The following is a 25,928-nucleotide window of genomic DNA, read 5'->3' on the forward strand; positions in this document are numbered from 1 at the left end:
ACAAATGGAAAACATTTGTGGGTTTCCTCTGACAATCCAAAGACGTGCTAGATAGGTGCATTGGCCTTGCTAAATTCTCCCTCAGTGTACCCGAACAGGTGCCAGAGTGTGGCGACTAGGGGATTTTCACAGTAACTTCATTGCAGTGTTAATGTAAGCCTACTTGTGACTAATAAATAAACTAAACTGATTAGCAGGGGAAATACGTGAGGTTACGGGGATAGGGTCTAGGATTGTTGTCAGTGCCTTCTGCACTGTACGGATTCCATAGCAATTTTATCAACCAATTAATTGAATCGTTGAATGAGGTTAAAAATTATTTTGAATGCACCCACACCCCCAGTGCTGTTTCTCCTTTGTTGATTGGAACAGTATCGATGGGTTGAATGGTCTCCCCAGTGCTGTGTCAGGAGTTTAATCTTCAATTTCTGGGGATTCTAGGACATCCTTTGGGGAACTGGCACTTGCTGGATGTCTATTTGGAGAGGAACTCGAACACTGCAGGCACCAGTTTACACTGTTGAAGAAATGGGGATTAATATTAGAGCAAAACAATGTCACCAGTCAGTCACTTTGTGCGATTGTCCAGAACTCTCCCACCCACACACTGCAAACCCCCCCTCCCCCTCCCCCAGCAAACCCCCTCCCCACCTCCTCCCCCAGCAAACCCCCACCCCACCTCCTCCCCCAGCAAACCCGCCTCCCCCCTCCCCTCCCCCAGCAAACCCGCCTCCCCCCTCCCCTCCCCCAGCAAACCCGCCTCCCCCCTCCCCCAGCAAACCCCCTCCCCTCCCCCAGCAAATCCCCTCCCTCCTCCCCTCACCCAGCAAACCTGCCTCCCCCCTCCCCACCCCCTCCCCCAGCAAACCCCCTCCCCCAGCAAAACCCCTCCCCCTCCCCCAGCAAACCCCCTCCCCTCCCCCAGCAAATCCCCTCCCCCCTCCCCTCACCCAGCAAACCTGCCTCCCCCCTCCCCACCCCCTCCCCCAGCAAACCCCCTCCCCCAGCAAAACCCCTCCCCCTCCCCCTCCCCCAGCAAACCCCCCTTCCCCTCCCCCAGCAAACCCCCCTTCCCCCTCCCCAGCAAACCCCCCTCCCCCAGCAAACCCCCCCTCCCCCTCCCGCTCCCCCAGCAAACCCCCCCTCCCTCAGCAAACCCCCCCTCCCCTCCCCTCCCCCCCCCCAGCAACCCGCCCCAACACACACAGTGATTGACCAATCACAGAATTTCCCACCATAACCTGCCCGGCAAAGGCAATGGAGCATTATGATTGGCTGATTATCGTCAGGGTGCGCAGACAGTGGCGTGTGGTGATTGGCTGGATCCAAGAACTTTCCAGAATCCGGCCCGGGAGGAACCATTCCTCCCGGGGGGGGGGGGGGGGGGGGGAAGGGCGCTGCACATGTCATTGCTGCAACAACAACTTATATTTATATAGCCATTTAAACCAAATAAAATGCCTTTAACAAAGTTACAAAGGAAATTCAACAGCTTATGAAAGAATGACTTTTCTTTGTATTAAAGATGATTTGTACCTGCACCACAATGAGTGGCCTCTTCACTGCCACAGGGTTATTCTGGGGAGGTTTTGTTCAGTTTGCTGCTGAGGAAGAATCAAAATGGAGCAAAACCTGTTAAAATCAGAAATTCCTCCTGAGAAAACAACTGTGACAGGATTACCGAGCAGGAGATTGAGCAGAATGTTTCTGGGGGGTGAGAGATTACTGTCCATACTGTCCATAGCGCGGCACGGTAGCACAGGGGTTAGCACTGCTGCTTCCGTTCGATTCCCGGCTTGGGTCACTGTCTGTGTGGAGTTTGCACATTCTCCCCGTGTCTGCGTGGGTTTCCTCCGGGTGCTCCGGTTCCCTCCCACAGTCCAAAGATGTGCAGGTTAGGTTGATTGGCCATGATAAAATTGCCCCTTAGTGTCCTGGGATGTGGAGGTTAGAGGGATTAGTGGGTAAAATATGTAGGGATATGGGGGTAGGGCCTGGGTAGGATTGTGGTCGGTGCAGACTCGATGGGCCGAATGGCCTCTTTCTGTGCTGTAGGGTTTCTATGATTTCATTTCTATGATACTGGATATCAACATCATTTCATTTATCTAGCACCTTTCGCATAATCTTTCTTTTATTCATTCATGGGAAATAGGCATCGCTGGCTGGGCCAGGATTTATTGCTCCATCCCTCGTTGCCCTTGGAGGGCAGTTGAGAGTCAACCACATTGCTGTGGCTCTGGAATCACATAGAATCCTACAGTGCAGAAGGAGGCCATTCAGCCCATTGAGTCTGCACCGACCTCAATCCCACCCAGGTTCCATCCCACAACCCCATACATTTACCTGAGCTAGTTCCCCTGACACTAAGGGGCAATTTAGCACGGCCAATACACTTAACCCACACATCTTTGGACTGTGGGACATGTAGTCCAAACCAGGTAAGGACAGCAGATTTCCTTCCTTAAAGGACACCCGTGAACCAGATAGGTTTTTCCAACAATTGACAATGGTTTCATGGTCATCAGTTAATTCTTAATTCCAGATTTTGTTTTTTTCAAATTCAAATTCCGCCATCTGCTGTGGCGGGATTCGAACCCAGGTCCGCAGAACATGAGCTGAGCTGAGTTTCTGGATTAATAGTCTCACGATAATACCACTAGGCCATCAGCTTACCTAAAATAAAACATCTGAAGGCATTGTCACTGAGTCCCATAAAAGTCGTCAGGGACCGGTGACCAAAAGCTCGGTCAAAGAGGTCAGTTTAGGTAGTCCGGGGAGAGGTTTACGGAGGGAATTCCAGAGCTCGGGGTCCAGGCAGCTGGAGGCACGGCCACCAATGGTGGAGAGATTGAAACCGGGGATGCTCAAGAGGCCGGATTTGGAAGGAGTGCAGAGATCTGGGAGGGTTTTGGAGCTGGAGGAGATCACAGAGATTGGGAGATTGAAGCTATGAAAGAATTTGAAAACAAGGAGGAGAACTTTAAAATAAAGGCCTTCCTCGAACAGGAGGCAGTGTGGGTCAGTGAGCGCAGGGGGTGGGGGAACAGGAACCAGTGTGGGTCAGTGAGCGCAGCGAGGGGGGGGGCGGGGGGACAGGAGGCAGTGTGGGTCAGTGAGCGCAGCGAGGGGGGGGGCGGGGGTACAGGGGGCAGTGTGGGTCAGTGAGCACAGCAGGTGGGGGGGGCGGGGGGACAGGAGGCAGTGTGGGTCAGTGAGCACAGCGGGTGGGGGGGGGCGGGGGTACAGGGGGCAGTGTGGGTCAGTGAGCACAGCAGGTAGGGGGGGGAACAGGAGGCAGTGTGGGTCAGTGTGAGCAGGGGGGAAACGGGAGACTGTGTGGCTCAATGAGCACAGGGTATGATAGGGGAATGGGGCTGGGTGTGAGTTAGGACATGGTTAAGACACATTACGACAGTTTTGGATAAGCCAGGTTAGAAACATAGAAACATAGAAAAACTACAGCACAAAACTGTCTGCAGAGAGATTTGGACAGGCTGAGCGAGTGGGCGAGGATCTGGCAGATGGAATATAACGTTAGCAAATGTGAGGTTATCCACTTTGGAAGAAATAATAGTAAATTGGAATATTATTTAAATGGTGAAAAATTACATCGTGCGACTGTGCAGAGGGACCTGGGGGTCCTTGTGCACGAATCGCAAAAACTCAGTCTGCAGGTGCAGCAGGTGATCAAGAAGGCGAATGGAATGTTGGCCTTTATCGCGAGGGGGATAGAATATAAAAGCAGGGAGGTCTTGCTGCAACTGTACAAGGCACTGGTGAGGCCGCAACTGGAGTACTGTGTGCAGTTTTGGTCCCCTTATTTGCGAAAGGATATATTGGCCTTGGAGGGAGTGCAGAGAAGGTTCACCAGGTTGATACCGGAGATGAGGGGTGTAGCTTATGAGGAGAGATTAAACAGATTGGGTCTGGACTCGTTGGAGTTTAGAAGGATGAGGGGTGATCTTATAGAGACATATAAGATAATGAAGGGGCTGGATAGGGTAGAGGTGGAGAGATTCTTTCCACTTAGAAGGGAAACCAGAACTAGAGGGCACGGCCACAAAATAAGGGGGGGGCCGGTTCAGAACAGAGTTGAGGGGGAACTTCTTCTCTCAGAGGGTAGTGAATCTCTGGAATTCTCTGCCCACTGAAGTGGTGGAGGCTTCCTCGTTGAATATGTTTAAATCACGGGTAGATAGTTTTCTGATCGATAAGGGAATTAGGGGATATGGGGAGCAGGCGGGTAAGTGGAACTGATTCGCTTCAGATCAGCCATGATCTTGTTGAATGGCGGGGCAGGCTCGAGGGGCCAGATGGCCTACTCCTGCTCCTATTTCTTATGTTCTTATGTTCTTAAAACAGGCCCTTCGGCCCCACAAGTTGTGCCGAACATATCCCTGCCTTCTAGGCCTACCTATATCCCTCCATCCTCTTAAGTCCCATGTACTCATCCAAGAGTCTCTTAAAAGTCCCTATTGAGTTTGCCTCCACCACCACTGACGGCAGCCGATTCCACTCACCCACCACCCTCTGTGTGAAAAACTTCCACCTAACATTTCCCCTGTACCTACACCCCAGCACCTTAAACCTGTGTCCTCTCGTAGCAGCCATTTCCACCCTGGGAAAAAGTCTCTGAGAGTCCACCCGATCTATGCCTCTCAACATCTTATACACCTCTATTAGGTCTCCTCTCATCCTACGTTGCTCTAAGGAGAAAAGACCGAGCTCCTTCAGCCTATCCTCATAAGGCATGCCACTCAATCCAGGCAACATCCTTGTAAATCGCCTCTGCACCCTTTCAATCTTTTCCACATCCTTCCTGTAATGAGGCGACCAGAACTGAGCACAGTACTCCAAGTGGTGTCTGACGAGGGTCTTATATAGCTGCATCATTATCCCCGGACTGCTAAACTCAATCCCTCAATTGATAAAGGCCAGCACACCACACGCCTTCTTAACCACCTCCTCCACCTGCGGGGCCGATTTTAGAGTCCTATGGACACGGACCCCAAGGTCCTTCTGATCCTCTACCGTACTAAGAGTCTTTCCCTTTATATTGTACTCCTTCATCCCATTTGACCTGCCAAAATGGACCACTACGCATTTATCTGGGTTGAAGTCCATCTGCCACTTCTCCGCCCAGTCTTGCATCCTATCTATGTCCCTCTGTAACTTCTGACATCCCTCCAGACTATCCACAACCCCACCAATCTTCGTGTCGTCGGCAAACTTACCAACCCATCCCTCCACTTCCTCATCCAGGTCATTTATGAACAGCAAGGGTCCCAGAACAGATCCCTGGGGCACACCACTGGTGACCGACCTCCATTTAGAAAAAGACCCATCTATACACACTCTCTGCCTCCTTTGGGCAAGCCAGTTCTGGATCCACAGGGCAGCAGCACCTTGGATCCCATGCCCTCTCACTTTTTCTAGAAGCCTTGCATGGGGGACCTTATCGAACGCCTTGCTAAAATCCATATAAACCACATCTACCGCTTTCCCTTCGTCAATGTGTTTAGTCACATTTTCGAAGAACTCCACCAGGCTCGTAAGGCACGATTTGCCTTTGACAAAACCATGCTGAGTATTCTTGAGCATACTAAACCTCTCTAAATGCTCATAAATCTTGTCCCTCAGGATCTTCTCCATCAGCTTACCAACCACTGAGGTTAGACTCACCGGTCGGTAATTTCCTGGGCTATCCCTATTCCCCTTCTTGAAAATAGGAACCACATCCGCAATCCTCCAATCCTCTCCCGTCTCCATCGACGACGCAAAGATCATCGCCAGAGGCTCTGCAATCTCTTCCCTCGCCTCCCACAGTAACCTGGGGTACATCCCATCCGGACCCGGCGACTTATCTATCTTGATGCCATTCAAAGATTCCAGCGCAACCTCTTTGTTAAAGTCCACATACACAATCTTTTCAGTCCACTGCAAGCCCGTAGTACATCCACCCAGGTCCTTCTCCTCTGTGAAAACCGAGGCAAAATACTCATTAAGCACCTCTGCCATTTCTACTGGTTCCGTACAGATTTTCCCGCCTTCATCTTTTATAGGCCCTATTCCTTCACGTCTCATCCTTTTACTCCTCACATATTTATAGAACGCCTTAGGGTTTTCCTTAATTCTACTTGCCAAGGCCTTCTTGCATCCTATCTATGTCCCTCTTGCCTAGGCAAGAATTAGGGGGCATAAGATGGGAACAGAAACTGTCAGGGAAAGGCACTGATGAAAAGTGGAACTTTTTCAAGGAACAAATACTGGGTGTCCTTGATAGGTATGTCCCTGTCAGGCAGGGAGGAAATGGCCGAGTGAGGGAACCGTGGTTCACAAAAGAGGTGGAATGTCTTGTGAAAAGGAAGAGGGAAGCTTATGTAGGGATGAGGAAACAAGGTTCAGATGGCTCGACTGAGGGTTACAAGTTAGCAAGGAACGAGCTGAAAAAGGGGCTGAGGAGAGCTAGGAGGGGACATGAGAAGTCCTTGGCGGGTCGGATCAAGGAAAACCCCAAGGCTTTTTACTCTTATGTGAGGAATAAAAGAATGACCAGGGTGAGGTTAGGGCCGGTCAAGGACAGTGGTGGGAACTTGTGTATGGAATCAGTAGAGATAGGCGAGGTGATGAATGAATACTTTTCTTCAGTGTTCACCAAGGAGAGGGGCCATGTTTTTGAGGAAGAGAAGGTGTTACAGGCTAATAGGCTGGAGGAAATAGATGTTCGGAGGGAGGATGTATTGGCAGTTTTGAATAAACTGAAGGTCGATAAGTCCCCTGGGCCTGATGAAATGTATCCTAGGATTCTTTGGGAGGCGAAGGATGAGATTGCAGAGCCTTTGGCTTTGATCTTTGGGTCCTCGCTGTCCATGGGGATGGTGCCAGAGGACTGGAGAGTGGCAAATGTTGTTCCTCTGTTTAAGAAAGGGAATAGAAATGACCCTGGTAATTATAGACCGGTTAGTCTGACTTCGGTGGTTGGTAAATTGATGGAAAAGGTCCTTAGGGATGGGATTTACGACCATTTAGAAAGATGCGGATTAATCCGGGATAGTCAGCACGGATTTGTGAAGGGCAAATCGTGCCTCACAAATTTGATAGAATTTTTTGAGGAGGTAACTAGGTGTGTTGATGAAGGTAGGGCGGTTGATGTCATATACATGGATTTTAGTAAGGCGTTTGATAAGGTCCCCCATGGTCGGCTTATGATGAAAGTAAGGAGGTGTGGGATAGAGGGAAAGTTGGCCGATTGGATAGGTAACTGGCTGTCTGATCGAAGACAGAGGGTGGTGGTGGATGGAAAATTTTCGGACTGGAGGCAGGTTGCTAGCGGAGTGCCGCAGGGATCGGTGCTTGGTCCTCTGCTCTTTGTGATTTTTATTAATGACTTAGAGGAGGGGGCTGAAGGGTGGATCAGTAAATTTGCTGATGACACCAAGATTGGTGGAGTAGTGGATGAGGTGGAGGGCTGTTGTAGGCTGCAAAGAGACATAGATAGGATGCAAAGCTGGGCTGAAAAATGGCAAATGGAGTTTAACCCTGATAAATGTGAGGTGATTCATTTTGGTAGGACTAATTTAAATGTGGATTACAGGGTCAAAGGTAGGGTTCTGAAGACTGTGGAGGAACAGAGAGATCTTGGGGTCCATATCCACAGATCTCTAAAGGTTGCCACTCAAGTGGATAGAGCTGTGAAGAAGGCATATAGTGTGTTAGCTTTTATTAACAGGGGGTTGGAGTTTAAGAGCCGTGGGGTTATGCTGCAACTGTACAGGACCTTGGTGAGACCGCATTTGGAATATTGCGTGCAGTTCTGGTCACCTCACTATAAGAAGGATGTGGAAGCGCTGGAAAGAGTGCAGAGGAGATTTACCAGGATGCTGCCTGGTTTGGAGGGTAGGTCTTATGAGGAAAGGTTGAGGGAGCTGGGGCTGTTCTCTCTGGAGCGGAGGAGATTGAGGGGAGACTTAATAGAGGTTTATAAAATGATGAAGGGGATAGATCGAGTGAACGTTCAAAGACTATTTCCTCGGGTGGATGGAGCTATTACGAGGGGGCATAACTATAGGGTTCATGGTGGGAGATATAGGAAGGATATCAGAGGTAGGTTCTTCACGCAGAGAGTGGTTGGGGTGTGGAATGGACTGCCTGCAGTGATAGTGGAGTCAGACACTTTAGGAACCTTTAAGCGGTTATTGGATAGGCACATGGAGCACACCAGGATGGTAGGGAGTGGGATAGCTTGATCTTGGTTTCAGATGAAGGTCGGCACAACATCGTGGGCCGAAGGGCCTGTTCTGTGCTGTACTGTTCTATGTTCTATGTTCTATGTTCTCGTGACCCCTTCTGGCTCTCCTAATTTCCTTCTTTAGTCTCTTCCTACAAGTCATATACTCATCCAGATCCCTATCTTCGCCAAGCTCTCTGAACCTTTTGTACACTTTCCTTTTCTTCTCGACTATGTCCCGCACAGCTTTTGTGCACCACGGTCCCTTTAACCTACCAACTCCTCCCTGTCTGCTCGGAACGTTGTCGTGTAGAAACAGGTTAACAGAAGATGGGAGAGGGTCCCTAAGATCGAGAAGCTGAGATTGTTCTCCTTAGAGCATGTTAAGAGAATGAGAATGTTAAGTGAGAGAATTAATAGGGATGTTTAAGTCTCAAATTTTTAAAAGATATTTATTCATGGGATGTGGGTGTCGCTGGCTGGCCAGCGTTTATTGCCCTTTTTGAAGGTGGTGGTGAGCTGCCTTCTTATCTGCTGCAGTCCATGTGGTGTAGGTACACCCACAGTGCTGTTAGGGAGGGAGTTCCAGGATTTTAACCCAGCGACAGTGAAGGAATGGCGATATATTTCCAAGTCAGGATGGTGAGTGGCTTGGAGAGGAATCTCCAGGTGGGGGTGTTCCCAGGTATCTTCTGCTCTTGTCCTTCTAGATGGTAGAGGTCATGGGTTTGAAAGGTGTTGCTAGAGGAGCCTTGGTGAGTTCTTGTATATAATGCACACGGCTGCCACTGTGTGTCAATGGTGGAGGGAGTGAATGTTTGTGGATGGGGTGCCAATCAAGTGGGCTTTGTCCTGATTGGGACAATTGAATAAACAATAGAGTAAATAAGTAGAAAGTGTTTTCCGAGTCAGGAGCGTCGGAAACCAGAGGGACACAGATTGGAGAGAATCGGGAAAAGAAGCGGAGGGGGAGATGAGGAGAATGTTTTTTTTACACGGCGAGTTGTTGTGATCTGGAAGGCGCTGCCTGAAAGGGCGGCGGAAGCAGATTCAATCATAACTTTCCAAAGGCAATTGGAGAATTATTTGAAAATACTTTCAAGATGCGATTTGGAGAAACCAAGACGAGAGAGATCAGCAAAGATCAGGATGTGCAAACCTTTGCCAGTGCCCCCTGTTCCAATGAACGAATTACAGAGAGAAATGTTTCTCTGGGTGGGGAATTACTGAATAAGAAATCAGTGTGCTAAAATAAGATCAAAGTCACTTACATTACATCGGATTTTACAGCATAGAAACCAGCTCCGTAATGCTGTTAATATTCACAGGACCACCTTCTCTGTCTCCGTCCATCGCTATATTCTCCTGTTACTTTCTTCCTCAAATTTTTTTTAAATTTATTCATGGGACATTTTTGTCACTGCCTTGCCGCATTTATTGCCCATCCCTAGTTGCCCTTGTTCAGAGGGCAGTTGAGAGTCAACCACATTGCTGTAACTCTGGAGTCACATGTAGACCAGACCAGGTAAGGACGGCAGATTTCCTTCCCTAAAGGATATTAGTAAACCAGACGGGATTTTCCGACAATCGACAATGGTTTCATGGTCATCAGTAGATTCTTAATTCCGGATTTTTTAAAAATTGAATTCAAATTCCACCATCGGCCGTGGCGGGATTCGATCCCGGGTCCCCAGACCATTAGCTGAGTTTCTGGATTAATAGAGTTAATGGATAGAGTTTCTGGGGCGGCACGGTAGCACAGTGGTTAGCACTGCTGCTTCACAGCTCCAGGGTCCCGGGTTCGATTCCTGGCTCGGGTCACTGTCTGTGTGGAGTTTGCACATTCTCCTCGTGTCTGCGTGGGTTTCCTCCGGGTGCTCCGGTTTCCTCCCACAGTCCAAAGATGTGCAGGTTAGGTTGATTGGCCAGGTTAAAAAATTGCCCCTTAGAGTCCTGGGATACGTAGGTTAGAGGGATTAGCGGGTAAATATGTGGGGATAGGGCCTGGGTGGGATTGTGGTCGGTGCAGACTCGATGGGCCGAATGGCCTCCTTCTGCACTGTAGGGTTTCTATGATTCTATGAATAGTCTAGCGATAATACCACTAGGCCATTGCCTCCCTCCTTAAGTGCATCTCTGCTATTCGCCTTAAGAGTACATGGTGTAGGCGGTAACATCTTAGCATGGATAGAGGATTGGTCAGCCTTTTGGCTAAGATTAAACATCAGATCAAACCCAAGATGGGATGCAAACCTCTTCTCAGCTTGGATCTGGTTTGTTTCTCTTGTGGGGACCATGAACTGGATTCAATTGGATTTTGAATTTGTATTTTGGAGCAAGCAAGGAATGGATTCGGTATGCCCGGTCCACTCTGAGCATTAACTTTGCAACTTTAAGGATGGAGTAAATTTTTGTTTTAAATTGATGAACGGACAGGCAGCAGAAATCAGGGAGAAATGGGTAATTTTTTGGATGGAAAGCTGTAACTAGTTAAAGAGCAGAGGGATCAGTGCTGGGACCTGGACAATTTACAATATCAATGGCTTGGATGAAGGAATGTTGCTAAATTTGCTGATGACACAGACAGGTAGAAAAGTAAGTTGTGAAGAGGACATAAGGAGGCTACAAAAAGGACATTGATAGGTTAAATGAGTGGGAAGAATTTTGGCAGACAGAGTATAATGTGGGAAAATTTGAATTATTCACTTTGGCAAAAAAACAGCAATTTATTGAAACGGAGAGAGATTGCGGAACTCTGAGATACAGAGGGATCTGGGTGTCCGGGTACATGAATCAGGAAAAGTTAGTGCGCAGGGACAGCAAGTGGTTAGTAAGGCCAATAGAATGTTGTTGTTTATTGCAAGGGGAATGGACGATATCCTCCATCGTGTTGTGTGGCACTACACCGTGCTAAATGGGATAGACTTTGAACAGATCCAGTGACTCAAACTGGGCATTAATGAGGCACTGTGGGCCATCAGCAGCTGCAGACTTGTACTTTACCACAATCTGTAACCTCATGGCTCGGCATTCCCCCACTCTATTATTACCACCAAGCCAGGAGGGCAACCCTGGTTCAATAAAGAGTGCAGAAGGGCATGGCAGGAGTAGCACCAGGATGTAATGATTTGATGGTGATATCATTAGGGTGTTGCACAGGCTGCTGTTTAATTTTAGTTTGCAACCAATGGACCAGATCCAAGCTCTGCAATCCTGCAACATCCAGAAGTGAATGGTGATGGACAATTAAACAACTCACTGGAGGCTCAAGAAATGGCAAAGGCCCTGACAATATTCCAGCAATAGTACTGAAGACTTGTGTTCCAGAACCTACCGCTCCGTTAACGAAACTGTTCCAGTACAGTTACAACAGTGGCAAAGAACCATAGTGTAATGTCCTAACTGTGTTAAGGGGCTGTAGGTTTTAAACAAAAAGAAGAAAGATGTGGTTTGCACATGTTGATTCAAAGTAACAGACAATAGGTTTGTTACCTGCAGAGTACAAACTACAATTAAGCAGCTAGCCTCTGTAACACTCTAATGACATCACCATCAAGTCATTACATCTCTGCTTTTGTATTCAATGCTTTGCCCAATAAAGGAAAACATTCCACATGCTCTCTTTAACATCTTACCCACCTGTCCTGCCACCTTCAGTGACCTGTGGACATTCACTCCAAGCTCTCTCACTTCCTCAACCCCTCTCAATATCTTCCCGTTTATTCAGTATTTCCCTTGCTTTGTTTGCCCTCCCCAAATGCATTTCCTCACACTTTTCCAGATTGAATTCCATTTGCCACTTCTCCGCCCACTCACCCAAACCATTGATATCATTCCGGAGTTCACAGCTATCCTCTTCACTGTCAACTAACGGACAATTTCTGTGTCATCTGCAAATTTCCCAATCATGTCTCCCACATTTAAATCTAAATCGTTAATATATCCAGCAAACAGCAAGGGTCCCAACACTGAGTCCTGTGAACACCACTGGAAACTGTTTTCCATTCACAAAAACATCCGTCGATCATTACCCTGTGTTTCCTGTTTCTGAGCCAATTTTGGATCTAACCTGCCCACTTTCCCCTGTATTCTATGAGATCTCACTTTTCTGACCAGTCTGCCATGTGGGATCTTGTCAAATACTTTACTGAAATCCATGTAGACAACATCCACTGCACTACCCTCATCAATCCTCCTTGTTACTTACTCAAAAAAATCTATAAAGTTAGTAAGACACGACCTTCCCCTAACAAAACCATGCTGACTGTCCCTGATCAATCTGTGCCTAAGTGACAGTTTATCCTGGCTCTCAGAACTGTTTCCAATAATTTGCCCACCACCAAAGTCAGACTGCCTGTCCTGTAATTTTCTGACCCATCCCTCGCACCAATTTTAAATAATGGTACAACGTTTGCAGACTTACCCAGCCTCTACCTGACAATGTGGAAAATTGCCCAGGTATGTCCTGTCCACAAGAATTAGGACAAATCCAACCCGGCCAATTACTGCCCCATCAGTCTACTCTTGATCATCAGTAAAGTGATGGAAGGGGTCATCGACGGGGCTATTCAGTGGCACTTACTCAGCAATAACCTGCTCAGTGACGTCCAGTTTGGGTTCTGCCAGGGTCACTCAGCTCCTGACCTCATTACAGCCTTGGTTCAAACATGGACAATTCCAGAGGTGAGGTGAGAGTGACTGCCCTTGACATCAAGGCAGTGTTCGACCGAGTGTAGCATCAAAGAGCCCGAGCAAAACTGGAGTCAATGGGTATCAGGGGACAAACACTCCGCTGTTTGGAGACATACCTGGCTCAAAGGAAGATGGTTGTGGGGGTTGGGGGTCAATCATCTCCGCTCCAGGACATCTCTGCAGGAGTCCCTCAGGGGAGTGTCCTCGACCCAACCATCTTCAGCTGCTTCATCAATGACCTTCCCTCCTATAAGGTTAGAAGTGGGGATGTTCGCTGATGATTGCACAATGTTCAGTATCATTCACGACTCCTCAGATACTGAAGCAGTTCATGTCCAAATGCAGCAAGACCTGGACAATATCCAGGCTTGGGCTGACAAGTGGCAAATAACATTCACGCCACACAAGTGCCCAGGAAATGATCATCTCCAACAAGATAGAATCTAACCGTCACCATCACCCCATGACATTCAGTGACATCATCATTGCTGAATCCCCCACTGTTAACATCTTGGGGGTTACAATTGACCAGAATCTGAACTGGACTAGCCATATAAGTACTGGGGCCAACAAAGCAGGTCAAATGTGGAAGTTCTGCGTCAAGTAAGTCACCTCCTGACTGCCCAAAGCCTGCCCACAATTTACAAGGCACAAGTCAGGAGTGTAATTGAATACTCTTCATTTGCCTGGATGAGTGCAGCTCCCAACAACACACAAGAAGCTCAACACCATCCAGGACAAAGCAGCCTACTTGACTGGCACCCCGTCCACTACCTTCAACATTCAATTCTGCCACTATTGACATTGGCAGCCATGTGTACCATCGCCAAGATGCACTGCAGCAACTCATGAACATTCCTTAGGCAGTATCTTCCAAATCCACAACCTCTGTCATCTAGAAGGACAAGGACAGTAGATACCTGGGAGCACCACCACCTGCAAGTTTCCCTCCAAGCCACTCACCACGCTGGCTTGGAAATATTTCGCTATTCCTTCACTGTCACTGGGTCAAAATCCTGTAACTCCCTCCCTAACAGCACCGTGGGTGTACTTACACCACATGGAACTACAGCGGTTCAAGAAGGCAACTCACCACCATCTTCTCAAAAAGGGCAACTAGGGATGGGCAATAAAAATATTAGCCTCACCAGCGATGCCCACATCCCATAATAGAATTTTTTTTAAATGGAGTTGAAGATTAAAGTAGTTTTACCATATTTTTACAGGGCAATGGTGAGGCCACACCTGGAGTACTGTGAGCAGTTTGGGTCTTCTTTACCTGAGGAAGGATGTGCGTTTACTTCAGGAACGAGGATGAGGATTCACTAGATTGGGAGAGATGATGAGGGCTATATTCTCTGGAGCCGAGAAAAATGTGAGGTGATCTCTGTGAAACATAGAATTCTGAGAGGGTTTGATAGGGTGGGCACTAAGAGATTGTTCCAACTGGTCTGGGAATCTAAAACACGGGGGCCACAGTTTTAGGATTAGGGATGAAGAAATTACTTCACTCAGGGGCTAGTGAATCTTTAGAATTTTCTACCAAATATTGTGGATGTGGATGTTCAGGACAGAGAGTGATAGATTTTTGGTTTTAGAAATTTCTTAAGTTCTTCTGTCTTTTTTAGCTCTTTCAAATGGATGTCACTGGCTGGGCCAGCATATTATTGGGGAGTCACGGATGGTACGATGGTTAGCACTGCTGCCTCACAGCACCAGGGACCTGGGTTCGATTCCCGGCTTGGGTCATAGAGTCTTACAGCATGGAAACAGGCCTTTTGGCCCAACTTGTCCATGCCAACCTTTTTTTTTTTTAAAAACCCCTAAACTAATCCCAATTGCCCGCATTTGGTCCATATCCCTCTATACCCATCTTACCCTATCTAAATGCCTTTTAAAAGATAAAATTGTACCCGCCTCTACTACTACCTCTGGCAGCTTGTTCCAGACACTCACCACCCTCTGTGTGAAAAAATTGCCCCTCTGGACACTTTTGTATCTCTCCCCTCTCACCTTAAACCTATGCCCTCTAGTTTTAGACTCCCCTACCTTTGGGAAAAGATATTGACTATCTAGCTGATCTGTGCCCCTCATTATTTTATAGACCTCTATAAGGTCACCCCTCAGCCTCCTACACTCCAGAGAAAAAAGTCCCAGTCTATTCAACCTCTCCTTATAACTCAAACCATCAAGTCCCGGTAGCATCCTAATAAATCTTTTCTGCACTCTTTCTAGCTTAATAATATTCTTTCTATAATAGGGTGACCAGAATTGCACACAGTATTCCAAGTGTGGCCTTACCAATGTCTTGTACAACTTCAACAAGACATCCCAACTGACCTAGTGATAGATCACTGTCTGTATGGAGGTTGCATGTTCTCCCTGTGTCTGCGTGGGTTTTCTCCGGGTGCTCTGGTTTCCTCCCACAGTCTGGAAGACGTGCTGGTTATGTGCATTGACCCAACAGGCACCGGAGCGTGGCGACTAGGGGATTTTCACAGTAACTTCATTGCAGTGTTAATGTAAGCCTTACTTGTGATTAATAAATAAACTTTAAAAAACTTTATTGTCCATTACTAATTGCCCGGGAAGTGAGTGTTTAGTTCGGCCATTTCAGAAGGCAGTTATGAGTCAACCACACTGCTGTGGGTCTGGAGTCACATGCACGCCAGGCCAGGTAAGGGTGGCAGATTTCCCCCCCAAAGGAGATTAGTGACCCAGATGGGTTTTCCCGACAATGATTTCAAGGTCATCAGTAGATTTTTAATTCCAGATTTTTATTGAATTCTAATTTCACCATCTTCCATGGTGGGATTTGAACCCGGGTCCCCAGAACACCACCCTGGGTCTCTGGATTGCTAGCCCAGTGACAATACCACTACTCCACTCCCTCACCACACACCATTGCCTCCACAGATACCGTGATCAGCAATTTCAATTCCCAGCCTGTAAGATTTATCACCCATTCAATATTAATAAAAGAAATTGCATTTCTATATCACCTTTCACATCCTCATGACACCCAAAAACTGACAGCTAATGTAACGAGTAGAGTTGATGAGGGGGAGCCAGTGGATGTGGTTTATTTGGGCTTTCAGAAGGCTTTCGACAAAGTCCCACATAAGAGATTAATGTGTAAAATTAAAGCACATGGGATTGCGGGGAGTGTATTGAGATGTGTAGAAAACTGGTTGGCAGATAGGAAACAAAGAGTAGGAATTAATGGGCCTTTTTCCAAGTGGCAGGCAGTGATTAGTGGGATACCACAGGGATCATTGCTAGGGTCCCAGCTATTCACAATGTGTATTATTGATTTAGATGAGGGGATTAAATGTATTATCTCCAAATTTGCAGAAGACTCAAAGTTGGGTGGGAGGGTGAGCAGTGAGGAGGATGCAGAGATGCTTCAGCGTGATTTGGACAGGCTGAGTGTGTGGAAAAACACATGGTAGATGCAGTATAATGTGGATAAATGTGAGGTTTTCCACATGCAAAAACAAAAAAACAGATTATTATCTGAATGGCCATAGATTGAAAAGGGAGTGTGCAGCGGGACCTGGGTGTCCTTGTGCACCAATCGCTGAAGGTAAGCATGCAGGTGCAGCAGGCGGTAAAGAAGGCAAATGGTATGTTGGCCTTCATTGCGAGAGGTTTCGAGTACAGGAGCAGGGATGTGTTGTTGCAATTATACAGGACCTTGGTGAGGCCACACCGAGAGTATTGTATGCAGTTTGGTCTCCTTATATGAGGAAGGATGTTCTTGCTATAGAGGGAGTTCAAGCAAAGGTTTACCAGGCTGATTCCTGGGATGTTTAAGGAAAGATTGTGTCTGTTAGGATTATATTCGCTGGAGTTCAAAAGAATGAGGGGGTTCTCATAGAAACCTATCAAATTCCAAGGGGACTAGACAGGGTAGATGCAGGAAGGATGTTCCTGATGGTGGGGGAATCCAGAACCAGGGGTCACAGTCTGAGGACACAGGGTAGACCATTTGGGAGAGGGATAAGGAGAAATCTCTTCACCCAGAGAATGGTGAGCCTGTGGAATTCACTCCCACAAAAAGTAATGGAGCCCAAAACATTAAGGCCAGAATCTTTTCACTGTTCATGCCGGCAGGAGTTTCCCATCCCATTTGGCTGCCAAATTCTCCAACTTCACTGCAAGGGAGCATGGCCAGAATGGCAGGTAAGGTCTCGCCGGACATGTTTTCAAGAGGCAGTTAGATATAACCCTTGAGGTGAAGGGGATCAAAGGATAGGGGGGAAGGCAGGATCAGGCTATTGAGTTGGACGCTCAGCCATGATCATAATGAATGGCGGAGCAGGATCGAAGGGCCGAATGGCCTCCTCCTGCTCCTATTTTCTGTGTTTCTATGAAGTACTTTTGTAACGTAGGAATGTGGCAATTTGTGCACAGTAAGATCCCACTAACAGCAGTGAGATAGTGACCAGTGAAGTCCTTGTGATATTGGCTCCAGGACACGAGGGAGAACTCTCCTGCACTTTAAAAGAGCATTGTCCATATGTCCATTCTCCGCCCCCGCCCCTCCCCATACCCCGAGGAAGGGTAGCTTTGATTTGAGTGGAGGTTCTATATTGGATTCCTGATTACTTTAATATGGGGATGAGATGCCTGTGTGTGTGAAGGGTCTCACTCGGGGTTATTGGAGACTGATGGGCAGACCATCTCTATGGATTCACATTTATGGCCACAGTAATTATGGGCTGGTTGCCAGGAGACGGACTCTGAGGCAAGTGATTTCTGCATTGCTTTCTGAGACATTTTGTATTCGGCTCCCACGTGCCTGTTTCACCAGGTTTAATAATAAATGTCTGATATTAAGGACTGTTCTTGTCAATGCGTATTAGCAACACTCACTGTTTGTACAGAGGAATCCTCAGCGTGTGAAATCGCAATCAGGGTGAAATGCTTTTCCACTTCTCCAAGTGTGATCTGCTCCAGTTCAGTGTCTGTGTTCCTGTCTCTCACATCAACACCTTCCAAACACTATCAAACCACTCAGAATGGAGCTGCTCATCTCAGCAACGCGTAATGGCATCGCTTAAATCCATCTGTGAGGGAGTAAAATACCCAGCAAAATATCTGACAGTGCAGCACTCCCTCAGTACTGACCCTCTGACAGTGCGGCACTCCCTCAGTACTGACCCTCTGACAGTGCGGCACTCCCTCAGTACTGACCCTCTGACAGTGCGGCACTCCCTCAGTACTGACCCTCTGACAGTGCGGCATTCCCTCAGTACTGACCCTCTGACAGTGCGGCACTCCCTCAGTACTGACCCTCCGACAGTGCGGCACTCCCTCAGTACTGACCCTCCGACAGTGAGGCACTCCCTCAGTACTGACCCTCTGACAGTGCGGCACTCCCTCAGTACTGACCCTCTGACAGTGCGGCACTCCCTCAGTACTGACCCTCTGACAGTGCGGCACTCCCTCAGTACTGACCCTCTGACAGTGCGGCACTCCCTCAGTACTGACCCTCTGACAGTGCGGCACTCCCTCAGTACTGACCCTCCGACAGTGCGGCACTCCCTCAGTACTGACCCTCTGACAGTGCGGCACTCCCTCAGTACTGACCCTCTGACAGTGCGGCACTCCCTCAGTACTGACCCTCTGACAGTGCGGCACTCCCTCAGCACTGACCCTCCCACAGTGCGGCACTCCCTCAGTACTGACCCTCTGACAGTGCGGCGCTCCCTCAGTACTGACCCTCTGACAGTGCGGCAGTCCCTCAGTACTGACCCTCTGACAGTGCGGCAGTCCCTCAGTACTGACCCTCTGACAGTGCCGCACTCCCTCAGTGCTGACCCTCTGACAGTGCAGCACTCCCTCAGTACTGACCCTCTGGCAGTGCGACGCTCCCTCAGATCAGCGTTGAAGCACCATCACAAATATGAGGTTTAAGTTTCTGGAGTGAGGGTTTGAAACCTGTTTTTTGACTCCGAGAGAAGAATGTTATTCACAGAGTCACAGCTGCCACCATTTAAACTGAGGGAGTGCCGCACTGGGTGGGGTTGTTGTCGGTGCAGGCTCAGTGGGCCGAAAGGCCTCCTTCTGCACTGTAGGGATTCTATGATTCTCTGATTTATGGGATGTAAGCGTCGCTGCTAGACCAGCATTTATTGCCCTGTACCAGGTTGCCTTTGAGAAGGTGGTGCTGAGCTGCCTTCTTGAATCTGCTGCAATCCCTGAGGTGTAGGTACATCCACAGTGCTGTTAGGGAGGGCTGGTCACTGATTTTGACCCAGCGACAGTGAAGGAACGGTGATATAGTTTCAAATCAGGATGGTGAGTGGCTTGGTGGGGAACCTCCAGCTGGGGGTGTTCCCCGGTATCTGCTGCTCTTGTCTTTCTTGATGGTAGAGGTTGTGGGTTTGGAAAGTACTGCCTAAGGGACCTTGCAAATTCCCACAATGCACCTTATAGATGGTACACACGGCTGCCACTGTGCGTCGGTGGTGGAGGGAGTGGATGTTTGTGGATGTGGTGCCAATCAAGCGGGGCTGCTTTCTCCTGGATGGTGTCGAGCTTCTTGGAGCGTTGTTGGAGCTGCACCCATCCAGGCAAGTGGGGAGTATTCCATCACACTCCTGACTTGTGTAGATTTGAACGCAGCTCTCCAGAGCATTCGTTGGGTTCCTGGATCACTGGTTCATTTCTCACAATGTCACTTTCTCCCACACAGAAATATCATCTTCTGATCCCTCTTCCCTCTCCCTCAGGACTCTTCCCTCTATTGCTCCTTCTCTCCCCCCTCGCCTCTCATCCTTTGTCTCTCCCTCTCTGTCCCTTTCTTTTGATTTGATTTGATTTGATGATTTGATTTATTATTGTTACATGTATTAGTATACAGTGAGTATTGTTTCTTGCGCGCTATACAGACAAAGCATACCGTTCATAGAGAAGGAAATGAGAGAGTGCAGAATGTAGTGTTACAGTCATAGCTAGGGTGTAGAGAAAGATCAACTTAATGCATGGTAGGTCCATTCAAAAGTCTGACAGCAGCAGGGAAGAAGCTGTTCTTGAGTCGGTTGGTACGTGACCTCAGACTTTTGTATCTTTTTCCCGCCGGAAGAAGGTGGAAGAGAGAATGTCCAGGGTGCGTGAGGTCTTTAATTATGCTGGCTGCTTTGCCAAGGCAGCGGGAAGTGTAGACAGAGTCAATGGATGGGAGACTGGTTTGCGTGATGGACTGGTTACATTCACAACATTTTGTAGTTCCTTGTGGTCTTGGGCAGAGCAGGAGCCATACCAAGCTATGATACAACCAGAAAGAATGCTTTCTATGGTGCATCTGTAAAAGTTGATGAGACTTAGCTGACATGCCAAATTTCCTTAGTCTTCTGAGAAAGTAGAGGCGTTGGTGGGCTTTCTTAACTATAGTGTCGGCATGGGGGGACCAGGACAGGTTGTTAGTGATTTGGACACCTAAAAACTTGAAGCTCTCGACCCTTTCTACTTCATCCCTGTTGATGTGGACAGGGGCATGTTCTCCTTTATGCTTCCTGAAGTCGATGACAATCTCCTTTGTTTTGTTGACATTGAGGGAGAGATTATTGTTGCTGCACCAGTTCACCAGATTCTCTTTCTCATTCCCGTACTCTATCTCATCATTGTTTGAGATCTGACCCACTACGGTGGTGTCATCAGCAAACTTGAAAATGGAATTGGAGGGGAATTTGGCCACACAGTCATAGGTGTATAAGGAGTATAGTAGGGGGCTGAAAACACAGCCTTGTGGGCAGTGGTGTTGTGAATGATCGTGGAAGAGGTGTTGTTGCCCATCCTTACTGATTGTGGTCTGTGAGTTAGGAAGTTCAGGATCCAGTCGGAGAGGGAGGTGCTGAGGCCCAGAACCCGGAGTTTGGAGATGAGTTTTGTGGGAATAATGGTGTTGAAGGCTGAGCTGTAGTCAATAAATAATAATCTGACATAGATGTCCTTGTTATCCAGGTGTTCCAGGGTTGAGTGCAGGGCCAGGGAAATGGCATCTGCTGTGGACCTGTTGGAGCGGTAGGCAAACTGTAGTGGATCCAGGTAGTCCGGGAGGCTGGAATTGATTCGTGCCATGACTAACCTTTCGAAGCACTTCATAATGATGGATGTCAGAGCCACCGGCCGATAGTCATTAAGGCACGCTGCTTGGTTTTTCTTAGGTACCGGGATGATGGTTGTCTTCTTGAAGCAGATAGGGACCTCAGATTGTTGTAAAGAGAGGTTGAAGATGTCTGCGAATACCCCCGCCAGCTGATCCGCACAGGATCTGAGTGCACGTCCGGGTACCCCATCCGGGCCAGTCGCTTTCCGTGGGTTGACCTGGGAGAAAGCTGCTCTGACATCTGCAATGGTGACCCCCAGATACAGGTTCATCCAGAGCTTCCAGGGTGGAGGGCATGCTCTCGCTGACCTCTTGCTCAAAACAGGCATAGAATGCATTGAGCTCATCAGGGAGGGGTGCGTTGGAGCCGGCGATTTTACATGTCTTCATCTTGTAGCCTGTTATGTCTTGCAGACCTTACCATAGTTGGTGGGAGTCCGTGTGGCTAGCCTGGGACTCTAATTTGGTCCGGTACTGTCTTTTGGCATCTTTGATGGATCTCCTTAGAATGTATCTGGCTTTCTTGAGTAGGCACAGTAAGAAGTCTCACAACACCAGGTTAAAGTCCAACAGGTTTATTTGGTAGCAAAAGCCACTAGCTTTCGGAGCGCTGCCCCTTCATCAGGTGAGTGGGAGTTCTGTTCACAAACAGGGCATATAAAGACACAAACTCAATTTACGTGAATAATGGTTGGAATGCGAGTCTTTACAGGTAATCAAGTCTTAAAGGTACAGACAATGTGAGTGGAGAGAGGGTTAAGCACAGGTTAAAGAGATGTGTATTGTCTCCAGCCATCCTGTAAAGACTTGCATTCCAACCATTATTTTGTAAATTGAGTTTGTGTCTTTATATGCCCCGTTTGTGAGCAGAACTCCCACTCACCTGGTGAAGGGGCAGCGCTCCGAAAGCTTGTGGCTTGTGCTACCAAATAAACCTGTTGGACTTTAACCTGGTGTTGTGAGACTTCTTACTGTGCTTACCCCAGTCCAACGCCGGCATCTCCACATCATTTCTTGAGTAGATCAGGATTGCCTGACTTGAACACCTCAGACCTGGACTTCAGCAAGCAGTGAATATCCCTGTTCATCCATGGTTTCCAGTTGGGGAACACGCGGATTTGGTTCTTTGGCACACAGTCTTCTACACACTTACTAATGAAGTCAGTTACTGTAGTGGCGTACTCGTTCAGGCTGGTGGCAGAGTTTTTAAATACTGACCAGTCCACTGACTCCAAGCCCCGTAGGAGATCATCCGATTCCTCAGACCAACATTGCACGACTCTCTTTGATGGATTCTCCTGCTTCAGTTTTTGCTTGTAAGCCGGGAGCAGGAGCACAGCCTTGTGGTCTGATTTGCCAAAGTGAGGGCGGGCGATTGAACAGTAGGCATGACTCTTCCCCCCACCTCTTTCCCCAACTCTCTCCCTCCTTACTTTCTCTCTCTCACTTCTCTCTCTCTTCCATTTCCTCTCTCGCTCCACCATGCTGTCTGTTAGTTTTCACCCTTTGTCTCCTCTCCCTCACTCTCACTTCCTCCACTCTCTCTCTCTTTCTCTCTCCTCCACTCTCCCTCTCCTCCATTCCCCCTCTCCCTCTCCATCTCTCTGTCACGTTCCTGGCTCCCTGAATCAATGCTGAGGGATTGGCTGGTCTCCCTGATGTATTGGTTCAGGGTGTTATTTGCTCCTGGGAGCAGTGTTGGGGGGGGACACCGGACGCAGTTTGAAAAGAGATATTTGGACTTTAATTATGTAGCTGTGAGGTGAACCCTTTTGAGCCGTTAATGTTTTAAAGCTTCTTACAGAAGCTGCTCTTGATTAACATTACTGTGTGTTTGCTGTGAGTAAGATACATTCTCCTTGTTAATTATGGAGAGTCAGGGTGGCAGGTTGTCAATCTCTCTCCAAATCATTAATTAAAGGCAGAATCCACACGATTAAAAGGCAGATAACATTGTTTTTCTTCTGTTGCTATATTGCCTTAATCTGCTCCTGAGCCACAATCATTTTATTCTTTAATAGAAACATAGAAACTAGAAGCAGGAGGAGGCCATTTGGCCCTTCGAGCCTGCTCTGGCATTCATTTTGATCGTGGTTGATCATCAAATTCAATATCCTGATTCCCCCCTTCCCCCCCATATCCCCATGAACCCTTTAGCCCCAAGAGCTGGGATGTGGGTGTTGCTGGCTGGGCTAGTATTACCCATCCCTAATTGCCGCAGAACTGATTGTTTTTCTCCTTTCAGAGGGCAGTTACAAATATAGTTCATAAATAGTCAAGTCCAGCACTGGTCCCTACAGTACTCCACGATTTGTAATGATCCATTTATCCCAACTCTCTGTTTCCTGTGGAGGTGAGATTTACGAAAATATTGCCTGAGTTTGAAAATTGCAGCTTATGAGGAGGGATTGGATAGACTGGGGTTGTTTTCCTGAGAACAGAGGAGGTTAAAGGGTGATGTAATTGAGGTGTGCAGAATGATGAGGGGTCGGGACAGGAGAAATTAGTTTCCCCTCGCTGTGGATCAGTGACCAGGGGGCAGAGACTGAAGGTGATTGGTAGAAGGATTAGAGGGGACGTGAGGAAAAACTTTTTCACCCAGAGGGTGGTGGGTGTCTGGAATTCACTGTCTAAGTTGGTGATTGAGGCTGAAACTCATTTAGAAGGTGCCTGGATCTGAAGTGTTGCAACAGGCAATGCTACAGACCAGGTGCTGGAAAACGGAATTAAAATGAGCGGATAGGTTCTTATTTGTTTTTATTTGGCCAGGTCAGACAGGATGGGCTGAATGGCCACTTTCTGTACTGTAACCTTTTGATGGTTCTATGGTGTGTGGGTGTTTCGAACTTCATGAGTGTTTTTCTAAATGTATCTCTGCGCTGATGGCATGTCAGCTACGACTCACCAACTTTTACAGATGCACCATAGAAAGCATTCTTTCTGGTTATATCACAGGTCGTGAATGTAGCCCAATCCACCACGCAAACCGGCCTCCCATCCATTAACTCTGTCTACACTTCCCGCTGCCTCGGCAAAGCAGCCAGCATAATTAAGGACCCCACACACCCCGGACATTCTCTCTTCCACCTTCTTCCATCAGGAAAAAGATATAAAAGTCTGAGCTCACATATCAACCGACTCAAGAACAGCTTCTTCACTGCTGCCATCAGAATTTTGAATGGACCAACCTTGCGTGGAACTGCCTCTCTGCATTTCTGTCCCTGTTTTGACAGGGAGGTGAGTTCATTTATCCAATTCCCATCTTTGTAAATCAGATTCAATTCTATGAAACCACATTGGGAGTAATTGACTTAAACTCACAATCTCATTTGATCAAAAGTTTTTAGAGGTGGACCTTTGAAGAGAATCCTCGTCAGCACTGGGAGCAACCTCTGACCCATTGGCTTCTGAACCTTGACATCCCGGAGCCAGTCCTTGCCCAATAGAATCCAGCAGGGGTCACCGGAAAGTGGGTCAATCTGCTTCAGGTCAAAGGGACCAAATATCAAGACTTTGGCTGAGATTCGGTGTCTTGAAGAGTATAGCGGGTGTAGGAGTAGAGTTAAGAGAGAAATCAGGAAGGCAAAAAGAGGGCACGAGATTGCTTTGGCAGATAAGGCAAAGGAGAATCCAAAGAGCTTCTACAAATACATAAAGGCCAAAAGAATAACTAGGGAGAGAGTAGGACCTCTTAAGGATCAACAAGGTCACCTATGTGTGGACCCACAAGAGATGGGTGAGATCCTAAACGAATAGTTCTCATCAGTATTTACTGTTGAGAAAAGCATGGATGTTAGGGAAAGAAATAGTGATATCTTGAAGAATGTACATATTACAGAGAAGGAGGTGCTGGATGTCTTAAAGCGCATCAAGATAGATAAATCCCCGGGACCTGATGAAGTGCATCTCAGAACATTGTGGGAGGCTAGGGAGGAAATTGTGGGTCCCCAAGCAGACAGATTTAAATCATCGATAGTCACAGGTGAGGTGCCTGAAGATTGGAGGGTGGCAAATGCTGTGCCTTTGATTAAGAAGGGCAGCAGAGAAATGCCTGGGAACTACAGGCCAGTGAGCCTAATATCTGTGGTGGGTAAGTTGTTGGAAGGTATTTTGAGAGACAGGATCTACAGGCATTTAGAGATGCAAGGACTGATTAGGGACAGTCAGCGTGGCTTTGTGAGTGGAAAATCATGTCTCATAAATTTGATTGACTTTTCCAAAGGGGTAACCAAGAAGGTCAATGAGGGCAGTGCAGTTGATGTTGTCTACATGGACTTTAGCAAGGCCTTTGACAGGGTACCGCATGATAGGTTGTTGCATAAAGTTAAATCTCATGGGGTCCAGGGTGAGGTAGCCAAATGGATACAAAATTGGCTTGATGACAGAAACCAGAGGGTGGTTGTAGAGGGTTGTTTTTCAAACCAGAGGCCTGTGACCAGCGGTGTGCCTCAGGGATTGGTGCTGGGTCCACTGTTATTTGTATGATTTGGATGAGAATTTAGGAGGTATGGTTAGTACATTTGCAGATGACACCAAGATTGGTGGCACAATGGACAGTGAAGAAGGTTATCTAGGATTGCAATGGGATCTTGATCAATTGGGCCAGTGGGCTGATGAATGGCAGATTGAGTTTAATTTAGATAAATGCGAGGTGATGCATTTTGATGCAGATTGAACCAGGGCAGGACTTACTTAGTTAATGGTAGGGCGTTGGGGAGAGTTATGGAACAAAGAGATCTAGGGGTACAGGTTCTTAGCTCCTTGAAAGTGGAGTCACAGGTGGACAGAAGGCATTCGGCATGCTTGGTTTCATTGCTCAGAACATTGAATACAGGAGTTGGGACGTCTTGTTGAAGTTGTACAAGGCATTGGTACGGTCACACTTGGAAT

At 47.7% G+C, this 25,928-nt stretch overlaps 1 protein-coding gene across 1 annotated transcript in view; it reads right to left on the bottom strand.

Moving 5' to 3' along the window:
• Positions 1-25,928, bottom strand: part of LOC144499965 (interleukin-1 receptor type 2-like) — a 1,647,203-nt gene that overhangs the window by 442,377 nt on the left and 1,178,898 nt on the right. The gene's annotated exons all lie outside the window — the stretch shown is intronic.

Source organism: Mustelus asterias, chromosome 10, assembly GCF_964213995.1.
Source record: "Mustelus asterias chromosome 10, sMusAst1.hap1.1, whole genome shotgun sequence".
Lineage (NCBI taxonomy): Eukaryota > Metazoa > Chordata > Chondrichthyes > Carcharhiniformes > Triakidae > Mustelus > Mustelus asterias.